Source organism: Mesocricetus auratus, unplaced genomic scaffold, assembly GCF_017639785.1.
Source record: "Mesocricetus auratus isolate SY011 unplaced genomic scaffold, BCM_Maur_2.0 Super-Scaffold_4256, whole genome shotgun sequence".
Taxonomy (NCBI): domain Eukaryota; kingdom Metazoa; phylum Chordata; class Mammalia; order Rodentia; family Cricetidae; genus Mesocricetus; species Mesocricetus auratus.
Window position 1 is genome coordinate 30,100,698 of NW_024429182.1, and position 11,205 is coordinate 30,111,902.

General features: G+C 37.6%; 1 pseudogene; it reads left to right on the forward strand.

Annotated features, from left to right (window-relative positions):
* Window positions 1-1,036: 1,036 nt before the first annotated feature.
* Window positions 1,037-1,440, forward strand: LOC101827453 (annotated as a pseudogene).
* The last annotated feature ends 9,765 nt before the right edge of the window (window positions 1,441-11,205 follow it).

Genomic DNA, 11,205 nt, shown 5'->3' on the forward strand with positions numbered 1-11,205 from the left:
AGAAACATCTTTGCAGTAGTGCCTCCAGGTCAATGATCATGAAAAATATTTCTACTTGTTAATATAGAACTAGCATTTATTTAGTTTCTCACTATAGAAAGTTTGTATCATTTCTCTTACTAGGTTTATGGCACTTGACCTTTTTTCTCCAGCTATTCAACACATTGCTCTACATATTGAGGTACACATATGCTACAAAAATCAAAGTCTTTGACTTTACCTCCTCTATTTCCAGACATTTTTTTACACAGAGAGATTTGAGTTAATTTATTAAATGAATGTCCCAAATCTAAATCCTTGTAGGAAATACACAATTTCCTCCTTTTAATTCCTTAATCTTTCTTTCTGTTCTAATTTACGCCAAAAGAAACAGTCTCTACCCAGAGACAGAATGTCTTTCCACTTTGTGCCTTGTGTTTGCAGGATAGACCATATAAGGAGGATTTCCTAGAGACTTGTGTCTGCAGTTCGATCCGTTGGCTCTAGTGTCTAGTGTTCCTGCAGCTGGGTTGGAAAACAGCTGGCTGCCAGCTCTCTCATATTGCTTACCAGTTTGATATAGCATAAAATCATAGAAGAGGCAAGACAACTAAAACAAGATAAATATGCCAGAAGAAAAAAGAAGGAAAATACCTCAGAATAATTTGGGTGTGAAAAAAAATCTCTCCTTTGAACTTCCTTCAGGGAGACTCTGAGGACTGTGCATAATGAGGCTAGGTATATGTGGTTAATTTTAGGGAGGGGTTCGTGTTACAGGGGAGGAAATATAATGAGAATAATGCTCACTCTGAAGAATTATAGAGCATGAAGCACTTGACCTTTGTACAGACTTACAGCAAGTTATCTCCCTGTTCACTGTGATCCAATGATTGTTTTTCTCTGATGCTCTTTATGTGCTTTAGTTTATTTCCTAACTCTTTTATACCTAACATGAACATCCTTTCTTTTTGCTGCTAGTGTTCCTTCTTAAACTCAAAAGTGTTGTTCTGGCCTTCTTCCTCGGCTGCAAGGTGGCTACCATCTCTTTCGCAGCATCATGGCTGCCCTCCGCCCTCTGGTGAAGTCCAAGATCGTCAAGAAAAGGACCAAGAAGTTCATCCGGCACCAGTCAGACGGAATGTCAAAATTAAGCGAAACTGACGGAAACCCAGAGGTATTGACAAAAGGGTTCGGAGATTCAAGGGCCAGATCCTGATGTCCAACATTGGTTACGGGAGCAACAAGAAAACTAAGCACATGCTGCCAAGCGGCTTCCGGAAGTTTCTGGTTCACAACGTCAAGGAGCTGCAAGTGCTGCTGATGTGCAACAAATCTTACTGTGCTGAGATTGCTCACAATGTTTCCTCCAAGAACCGAAAATCCATCGTAGAAAGAGCAGCACAGCTGGCCATCAGAATCACCAAAGCCAACGCCAGGCTTCGCAGTGAAGACAATGAGTAGATGGTGGTGTGCATGCTTTATTTGCATTTAAATAAAACCACAAAAAGGAAAAAGAAGTGTTGTTCTGTGCCGGATATGAATAGATATACCAATAGCTATCTTAAGAGTCCTTTAGAAATAATTGATATCTAAAAAGAAGGGTTAATGTAATGCAGAGTTCCTCTGGACACCTAACTCAGTTTTTCCATCATTAGCCTTGGATGTTACTGTGGCACATTTATAGAATTAGGAGCCTCACATTAGCCCACTATTAGTATTAACTAAACTCCAGGTATTGTTTGGATTTCATCAGTTTTCCATTAGTGTCTTCTTTCTGTGCCACGATCCATGTCTCCTGAAGGGCACTTAGTTATGTCTTCTCAGTCCCCCCTAGGATGTAACAGCTTGCCAGTAGTCTGTGTTTCATAACTTTATGTAATTGATGGGTGTGACATCCTGCAGAATGTCTCACAAGCTGAGTTTGATGGGGTTTTTTAATGCACCCTGGAGTTGCAGACTTTTATAGAGGAGTATCATTGGTAAGAGCTATTGTCATAATATGGAGGGTAGTACATGGCATCCATATGATGATAAAGTTACTACCTTATTTAAAGTTGTATTTGACAGTAAATTCCACTATTTGTCTCTCTTCGAGCTCTATTCTTCTCAGGGGAGGTATTACCAAGTAGAACCCATTGTGTAGTGAAAAAAGAAGCAAGGCCAAGCATTACCTCCTGAGAGGATCCAAGTCCCCTTCTCTGTTCTTTATTCTATAAAGATTTCTTGTTCAAGAACCATCACATTTGACTGATAATTTGAGCTGTTAAATGACTCTACATTGACAGACAGTGGTGGCCACGCCTTTAATCCCAGCACTCAGTAGGTAGAGTTTGAGGCCAGCCTGGTCTACAGAGCAAGTCCCAGGACAGTAAGCGCTGCACAGACAAACCCTATTTTGAAAAACCAAAAAAATAGCAAATTACATAAAAATAAATGACTCTACATCTACTCATTTTCATGCCTCCAAAAGTAGGAAAATGTCTATCAGTTTACTAAGACTGTAGAAATACACGTGTCCTAACACTTTTAACATCAGTTGTCTGGTCTGGCGGTGAAGGTTTCTTGGGAAACTATGTCTAATCTAAATGCATGAGCAATTCAGTAAGTGATGAGAGTCAAGGCAAATGTTCCCTGCTGGTCATGCTTTCCCACATTAATCCTTCTAAAATCTGAGGATTAATGTGACCTTTATCACCCTCTACTAATAAAGTCACACCAGATTTCCATACAAGCTAATACCTATGTGTGGTACAGGAAGGCTCCTAAGACAAGGAATCTACCTGCACGGTTCAGTGTCATTAAACTGGGAGCCACTTTCTCCAGACATGTAAACAGAGAAATGTTTTATATAAGCCCATCTTTAGTTTGGGATTAAAGGCATGAGTGATCCAAAATAACGATCTAAGATCACAGTGACAGAGCCAATTGTCTTACTAACCAGAAAGCTGTGTCAGTCTGTCTGTCTAGTGTGTCCCATGAACTGAGAATTTTTCTGGCTCAAGGGTCCCTTAAATTGTTTTCCTTTTGTTTCCTCTAATAATTGCTATGAATTTAGAAACCTTGACTGACCAGACTTAATTAAGTCATGAGATATCTTTTCCTCCTTGCTCTGTAATAGAACTAGCCCCAAAGCATTTCTTTATAGCCTGGATTCTCAACCTGAACCTCTCTTTTGGGGGGGACCCACAGTCAAATGACACTTTTACAGGGGTCACCTAAGACCATTAGAAAACACAGATCATTACATTACAATTCATAACAGTAGCAAAAAGACAGTTATGAAGTAGCAACAAAAGTAATGTTTTAGCTGTGAGTCACAGCATGAGGAACTGTATTAAAGGATCACAGCATTAGGAAGGTTGAGAACAACTGCTTTATTAGGTTATATGATATAATTTTGATTTTAGCTTCATTTAGTGTAGTAACACTTCTTTTTCTTCTAAGATATCATTTTAACCTGGAAATGAGAAAAAACAAAGAAATAATCTTAAAATCTTGTTGATGGGGGGCATGGGTACCCAAGAGGAGTTTTTTATATGAGACTTACAAGGTATTTACAGACCTATTTTTCACAACTAAAGATTTTCAAGCACATGGGTGAATAGTTTCTTGTTTTCTTTGTGCTGGAATCTTGTCATAGCAGAATAAGTATCACCTGGTAATAAGTTCCAAGTTCTGAGGGTTAGGTTACAGATGTCTTTCAAGTGACACTGCCCTGCCACTCTGTTTAGGGGTAGAGCTCAAACAAGAAAATGTAAGTGTAAAAAGGAGTGTGTTGTGGCTGGGAGAAATCCTTAATATCCATTATACAATCTGTCACTCAGTTCTAATGAGCATTGTTTTCTTGACCCCCCCACCCAGAAATAACTGATTGGATGAATATTGGGGGAAATGGCCTGCATTTCTTCCAGGATATATTACCATAGGACCAGGACAAGTTTCATTCTCCTGAACTGTCTATCTTTCTCACTTTCCTTTGCTAGTAGTCAGTGGGACAGAGAAGCAACCAACACTGCAAATAAAATGATTCCTCCTCTGTCCCTAGGGCTAGAGTTCTCTGAGCTGCAGATCTACGAAGGGCATGAGAAAGAGGGGAAAACAGAAAAGAAATCATCTCAGTTAATTCAATTGTGGGTTTCCTCGCATCAAAGACAAACTACTGGAGCATACCAAGCTCAAGACTTTACGCATGGGATGCTGGAGGCCCTCTCCTCATGATTTATATTAACGCTATATATGGTACACATGTGGCTTCCATGGAAGTGTATTTAAAAGACGATTTTTTATCACTGGCGATCTAAGGAACAGCATCCAAGGAGGTCTCATTCTGGTGATGTTTAAGTTCTAGAAGGTTGGAGGAAGTGAGCAAAATGAGTAAACACTAAACAGCAAAAAGGACTGAATCCCAAAGGGTCAAAAAGAAAAAAAATCCTAGAATATTATGTAATTCCATTTGAATATGTTTGCATATAATAAAGATGTCTGAGATCTTGGTTCTCATGACTAAGAAAGTGGGAAAGCATTTTTAATTTTGGTAAGCATCATGTATCCTTTCTAAGTAATAATTTTAACCTTTGTCTTAATACACTGATTACTGGATAAATATAAGTGAAAAATAGTTTAATAAGCATCTTCAGGGTCTATGCTCCTTTGGTGCTAAGCCCCCAGTGACAATTGGCTTGAAATAATCTTGTAATCAGAGTTTCCTTGGACAATTGAAGACACTCCCCTTTCCCCAAAGGTGATTTGCAGTTACTGTGTTTTTAAATTCTACAATGTCGATAGGTACCCCAGGTATAAGGAGCAGGAAAGAAAAAAGGCATACATCTTTCCAAGTCATTCACCTATACCCATCAGGTGAGAAACTCTCATCCCATGTCTGGTTGACAGTACAACAGCTTCCAATGTCATTACACAAGAAGGATGGCTATGCTCTTGCCAGACTGACAGCAAGGACTACCTTAGCTATTTTCATGTCATTCTTGGGTGCAAGGCAATTGCTCCAAGGGAAGCAGTTCAAGGGAACTCTAGTCTTCATATACATAGCTGTTACTCAGAAAGGAATACTACCTACTTTTGAGCTCCCCAATAAACCTAGAGGTTCTAATATTCTTCGTTCAATCTGTGGACCTAGATGAAGACAAGGGCAGAACAGAAGACTATAGAAAACAAAACATCTAACTGCTATTTTCTCTTCAACTGCTGTCCAACAAACTTACCAAGGCACAGGTAGGATCGCCCCATATCACTTGAAAAAAGTCACAGAAGAATGGAACTGAAAATGAAAACCAACATATTGACACATCTCATCTTTATCTCCTTCAATTTCATCTCCCTTCCTTTGGGGCAAGAAACTAAATCTTGTCACTACACAGCCTCTGAAAAATGCAACATATAGAAAATAAAGTATTTCTAACCAGGAGTTCAGTGAAATGTATGGACTTTGGGTCAGGTTAATCTCACTGCTTGGAGGTTTTTATGTGCAAGTTCTTTTTTTAATAAAATCTTAATACATTTTTTACAAGGGAAAAGAAAACATGCCAACAGGTCAAACATCTACACTGAAATATTTTTCCTCCCCTCCATTTCTTTTTCCTCTACCTTTTCTCCCTCTTCTTTCTTTCCTTTTTTATACTTCCATTTGTTTCTTATAGTTACTAATCACTCTTCATTATTTTTTCTTGTGGTTAGGAAAATAGTCCATCACAATTTCTCCCTCATAACAATCTGATGAGAATAAATACAAACCAGGTGTTTGTGTGGTTTACTTTATGTGTGAGTGTGCATGTATGCATATGTACGTGTGTGAGAGTGTGTGTGGGAGAGACTGTGTGTGTGTATGTGTGTCTTAACCATTATTACTTCCATTGAGAATTTTGTCACAATTATATATACCGGCAATATTATAAAAACATTTGGAAAGTAACTCTTAAGTTCTCTTTCAATTAGTTAAATGAACAAAAATCACATCCTTCAAAAGACTGCTTTCATTGTATCTATCCATAGGTTTTTGTATGCTGGGTTTTCAATTTTTATTCATTTCTAGAAACTTCTTGATTTCCTTCTTTGTTTCTCCATTGACACATTTGTCATTCAGTAGTGTGTTACTCTGTATGTGAATTTCTGAATGTTCTATAGTCCCTCCTGCTGTTAATTTGTAGTTGTATTCCACTCTCTCTTCACCATTACTCAAGAGTGGCTTATTATTTCTTGTGACCCTGTTAGTGTGTTCATCTTTCTCTTGAATTAAAAAAATTCTTTCAAGTGTTTTCTGTAGAATTAGTTTAAGGTTTTTGGGGTTTTGTTAATCATGGAAAAGTTCTTTTCTTCTTCAATTATTACTGATAGTTTTGCTGGGTATAGAACTCTAGGTTGACAGTTGTCTTTTAAAACTGGAAAAATATCATTCTAAGCCCTCCTGGCTTTTGAGGTTTGGTTGAGAAATCTACTACTGCTATTTTGATGGGCATACCTTTGTATTTTCAAAATTTCATATGTAAGTACTGTACTTAAATGATTTCCCCCACATACTCCCTCCAACTCTTCCTATACCAACTGCTTAAAACTATGGCATCTTTTTCTTTAATTATTATTGTTACATATGTGTACACACATGTATACCCATGTGCGTATTGCATATATGCACATATACATATATATATATAAATAACTGAACACTAGATATTGGCTAACCAGTTAGGGGACTTGTTCTTCAGAAAAACTTTTTTTCTCTCTCTCAGCAGTCCTTAATTGCCTGTAGCTCTTCATCTGGGAAAGGAGGTGGTCTTGTGATATTTCCCATGTTTACACTCACAATTCTTAAATTTCTTCTCTTCATTGTGTTCTGAATATCTCAGTATTGCAGCTCACACCTTCTTAATAGTTTATCTCTGTCTTTGTTGGACTGTTCGAGTTCCTCCACTTTGTCTTCAAGCTCAGGTATTCTGCCCTTCTCTTGATCTTCTCTATTGGTGCAGCCTTTCATGGGGTTTTTAATTGGACATACTATGTTGACTTTCAAATTAATGCAGTAGCTGACCACATAAATTTTCATTATCTGCTCTGTATTGTGACCATAAGCTATCATCACATTAGTTTTGGGACAAGGTATGCTCAGCTATCAGCTGATAGAACACTGAAATTCTGCTAAGGGCTCAAAAATATTTTTGAGGATGAGATATAGAAATCTATAGTAATTTCGACTAAGAAAAAACAACAAGAAAGTATTGGGTATTTTCGAACTCCACAGCCTCCTCCAACAGCCATCTGCTTATTGTCTTCATCAGTCCTGCATATCTTGGGAAGGGAAGGTGGAGTTAGTGAATAAAAGACCTAAACCATCATGGAGATGCCTGTCCTTTGGGACAGGCATGTAGTTTCCCTGCACCTGGGATGCAGATATCTACCCATATACTGTACTCTTTACTTGCTCCTTTCTAAAATTCATTTGTCTTAATACAATCTTTTGTCTGTTTGTTTTCTTTTGTTTTTCAACACAGGGTTTTTCTGCATAGATCTGGCTGTTGTGGAACTTTCTCTGTGGACCAGGCTGGCCTCAAACTCACAGGGATCCACCTGCCTCTGCCTCCCAAGTACTGGAATTAAAGGCATGTGCCATCCCCATCAGGCTACCATCCTATATTCTTAATACATTTAGACATAGATTGCCTCAACTACTTCCCAAAAAGTTTCATGAGGTTATGATAGAAAATTGCCGTCCCCACTTCTCCTACTATAGTACTGCTGTAAATCACCTGTCTTATTTTTTACCTTTTTATCTTTGTTGTTGTTTTCAAAATTCCCCTTAGCATTCATCTCTGGATATACAGAGCATATGGGAAACTATTATTAATTTAGGAAGACTGAACTTTGGCAGTAACTACCAATTCTGCAAAGTCAAGGTCTTATTAGAGCAAATTTTCATCCTTTAAAACCATGCTAAGTCTCACCATTTTCACTGATTTTCTATTTTAGTTACCTTGTCATTTTTCTGAACTGATGTAGGCAGCTGGTCTGTGGACCTGTAACAGTGGCCACGCCCCTTTGGGTGTGGTTTCAGGCAGACAGAAGGGGAAATAAAGGAGCTTGAGGTATGGCTTTCCTTGGTGGGCTCTTTCTGGCGGGTCAGCGGATCCAGTAGGGAGAGCAGGAAAACGCTCCAGCAGTTCTTTGTGCTTTTCTGAGTAATTGTTCCCCAATAAACACCAATTTATAATTTATCTTGAGTCTAGTGTTAAAACTACATCCTTGCCTTCAAACTGATGCCAGAATTTAGTATAAGTCATCTTGATAGTATGGGTTTTTTTAATCTTTATTTTTATTTATGTGTTTGTGTTAGTAAGTATGTATGCCATTTGAGTGCAGGTACACATGGAGGTCAGAAGAGGGCAACAGATGCCCTGGACTTGGAGTTAAAGGCAGTTGTGAGTTAACAGTAATAGGTACTGGGAACCAAACTTCAGTTTTTTGCAAGAACGGCAAGAGCTTTTAATCACTGAGCCATCTTTCCAGCCTCTATAACAGTCTGTTTTATAACGTAAAATATAATATGACATTCCAATCTGAAAAGAGGGCCTTTAGGGAAGCATCTGACTCCCTTCCACTTAATTCATTTTGTCATAACTGTTCTTATTTTTCTGGATTACACACATGCGCACACATGCATGCAGATACACACACACACACCAATTAACGTGGTTTCATCTTTTAATACAACTTCAGGACTCCTTTATGTTGCCATTAAGCTTACAAATGTTACAATAATACTACTTATAGTTTTAGACTACTCTACACTCCTTTGAGTAGCCATATACATAATAAAGCTAATTAATAGTATAAGAAAATAACTATTTGACAAGATCACCTCTATAGAACACTTGCTTACTTAGATTAATGATCATTTGATAACAGATAACCTCATTCTAAATTGTGGAGCCCAGGAAAGGCTTGATAGTTCCAATTGAGAAAAGAAGAGAGAAGGTAACATAAAAGTTACTTTAAAAGTGAAAGCAAATTAAACTCCTTGAGAAAACTGAAAAGAGAAATTGGAGATTAAGATTAGAGAATATTTTACTGGTGTGTGCTCAAATACACATATATTATTTTCTTATGTATCTATTTACAGATTTATGGGAGAAGTGTAAGGAAATATGTTCCTTTTTATAATTGACTCTTCTGCATGTAGGGAGGGGTTTTTGTTTTTTTTTAACTACATCTGAGCTAAATATTGCAGCAAATAGCAGGAAACAGTAGTTATTGCTCATGATTGTGAACTGGGTGGGCAGGAGTTCTTCATTCCATAAATCATTTCAGCTTGCCTCTAATTCCACAGCACCAAAAGACTAAAAACAGCACAAGAAACAAATGTGCTTTGTGTCTCTTCTTAACCCACCCCTTCCCAATTTCAATAGATCTTTGTTGCTAATGAGTAGAATTTTGTTTTTTGGTTTGTGTGTGTGCATTCTGTTTTGTTTGTTTGTTTTTTAGTTTTAAATCACCTTTATCGATGTTTTTGAAGCAAATTATTGTTTTCTTATTTATTTTCTTTGCCAGTAAAGTAAAGTACCAGGGCAAGTGTGTACTGTTCCCTTTCTTTATTTTGGTTATTTATAGTAGAGACAGTATCAACGAAATAACGCTGTTATTTTCTTCCTGATTGCTTAATGTTCGTAGTTCAAAATTCCAGCCTGTATCCTGAAGTGGTTTTGCTCTTATTTAAGATTTCCTGCTAACGATGCTGTATTACAGCTTTGCAAATAAATGCCTCCTTGGCCTCATGTTGCTATAAAGGCAATTTAGTAATTTAAATAAACACTCTTTGCCAATCTGTTTCCTCTCTTCTGGGAGACTGAAGAAGAAGTTTACATTATGCATCTAGTTTCTTCCTTTTTTCTTAAATGGCCCTCCAGTCTTCAACCAAGAGGGTTTGGGGGCAAGTTATATATCATATGTCTTTCAAGGCAGACATGGAATGAAATTTACGGGACAAGTTTTTTTAAGTAAAAATAAAACTGCTTGCTAATGATGTAATGTCAATGAACACAGTTTTATAATCTGTCTACAGTTTGAGAGAGACATTTAATTCCATTTTGAGAGTATATTGCTATGATTAATAACAATCTATAGGTATGATACTCTATCTATACCCAGGATATCCTGCCTCAGTTATTTGTCCCACTCGCCACAATAATTCAAATGAATTGCACATGATTCTTCCGGTACGCTAATCCTGCCTTCCCACCTAGTATTTGATAAGTCCCCAGTATGTGTTGCTGACTTCACGTTTACAATGGTTAACAGAAAGTAGCATACAAATGTGAAATGAGAAGTTATCATTATCCTTAAGGAAAACTTCTAATTGCCTGTGGTGCGTGGAGTCACAGCTGTGTTCTGTTACCATGAGAGCAGCCTCTGGTGCTCAGTGAGCCTTGGTTGGTTTTAGTCAATGAGTTTCTGATTTGATTTTCATAAATTTTGAGCATCCTTTGCTGTTGATTTTTTCTAAAACCATGCAAAACCACACTACACAGTTAGCCACTGTGATATGACTTTGAATGATTACATAAATACAAATTCATCATCTTTATGAGGCTGAACTTAGTGTGCATCTTATATTTCTTGACCGTTTTTTTTTTTTGAAGTGTGAAAGTTAAAGCAATTTGAAAGGGAAGCCTGAGTTCAGAGCAGGAAATATGGAACTACTTATTCTAACAGAGTTAAATCTCAGAAATACACTGTTTTCCACAGTGTGAAGATGTTGTGCAAGGATAGTCTTTGTAATTAAAGATGAATATTTTGTTATTACGAATTTATTAAAGTTAGCAGCAAAGTGATGAGTTTCGTTGTGGCATTTTCAAATGTATTATCATTATACAGTTTTTGTTGTCCTGCCCCAAACCATCTGCCCTTCTGTTCCTGGCACATTCCCCTCCTCAGACCCTCCTAAATAGTAAACCCCTTCATTTTACGTGAGCTCCAGTACCACTCTCTTCCATGCCTGCTCCTTTCAGAGCTCTTCCAAACCATCCTGCTCTTCCTTCTAGTTTCAGGAGAACACTCACACAAACATACAACACACAAACACACCCAGACACATCTATGTGCACACAAATACATGTACACAAAACACACATCTATGCACACACAAACATAAATACACACACACAAACACATGCTCATGAACACACAGAAATACACACAAACACACTCTTATGCACACGCACAAAT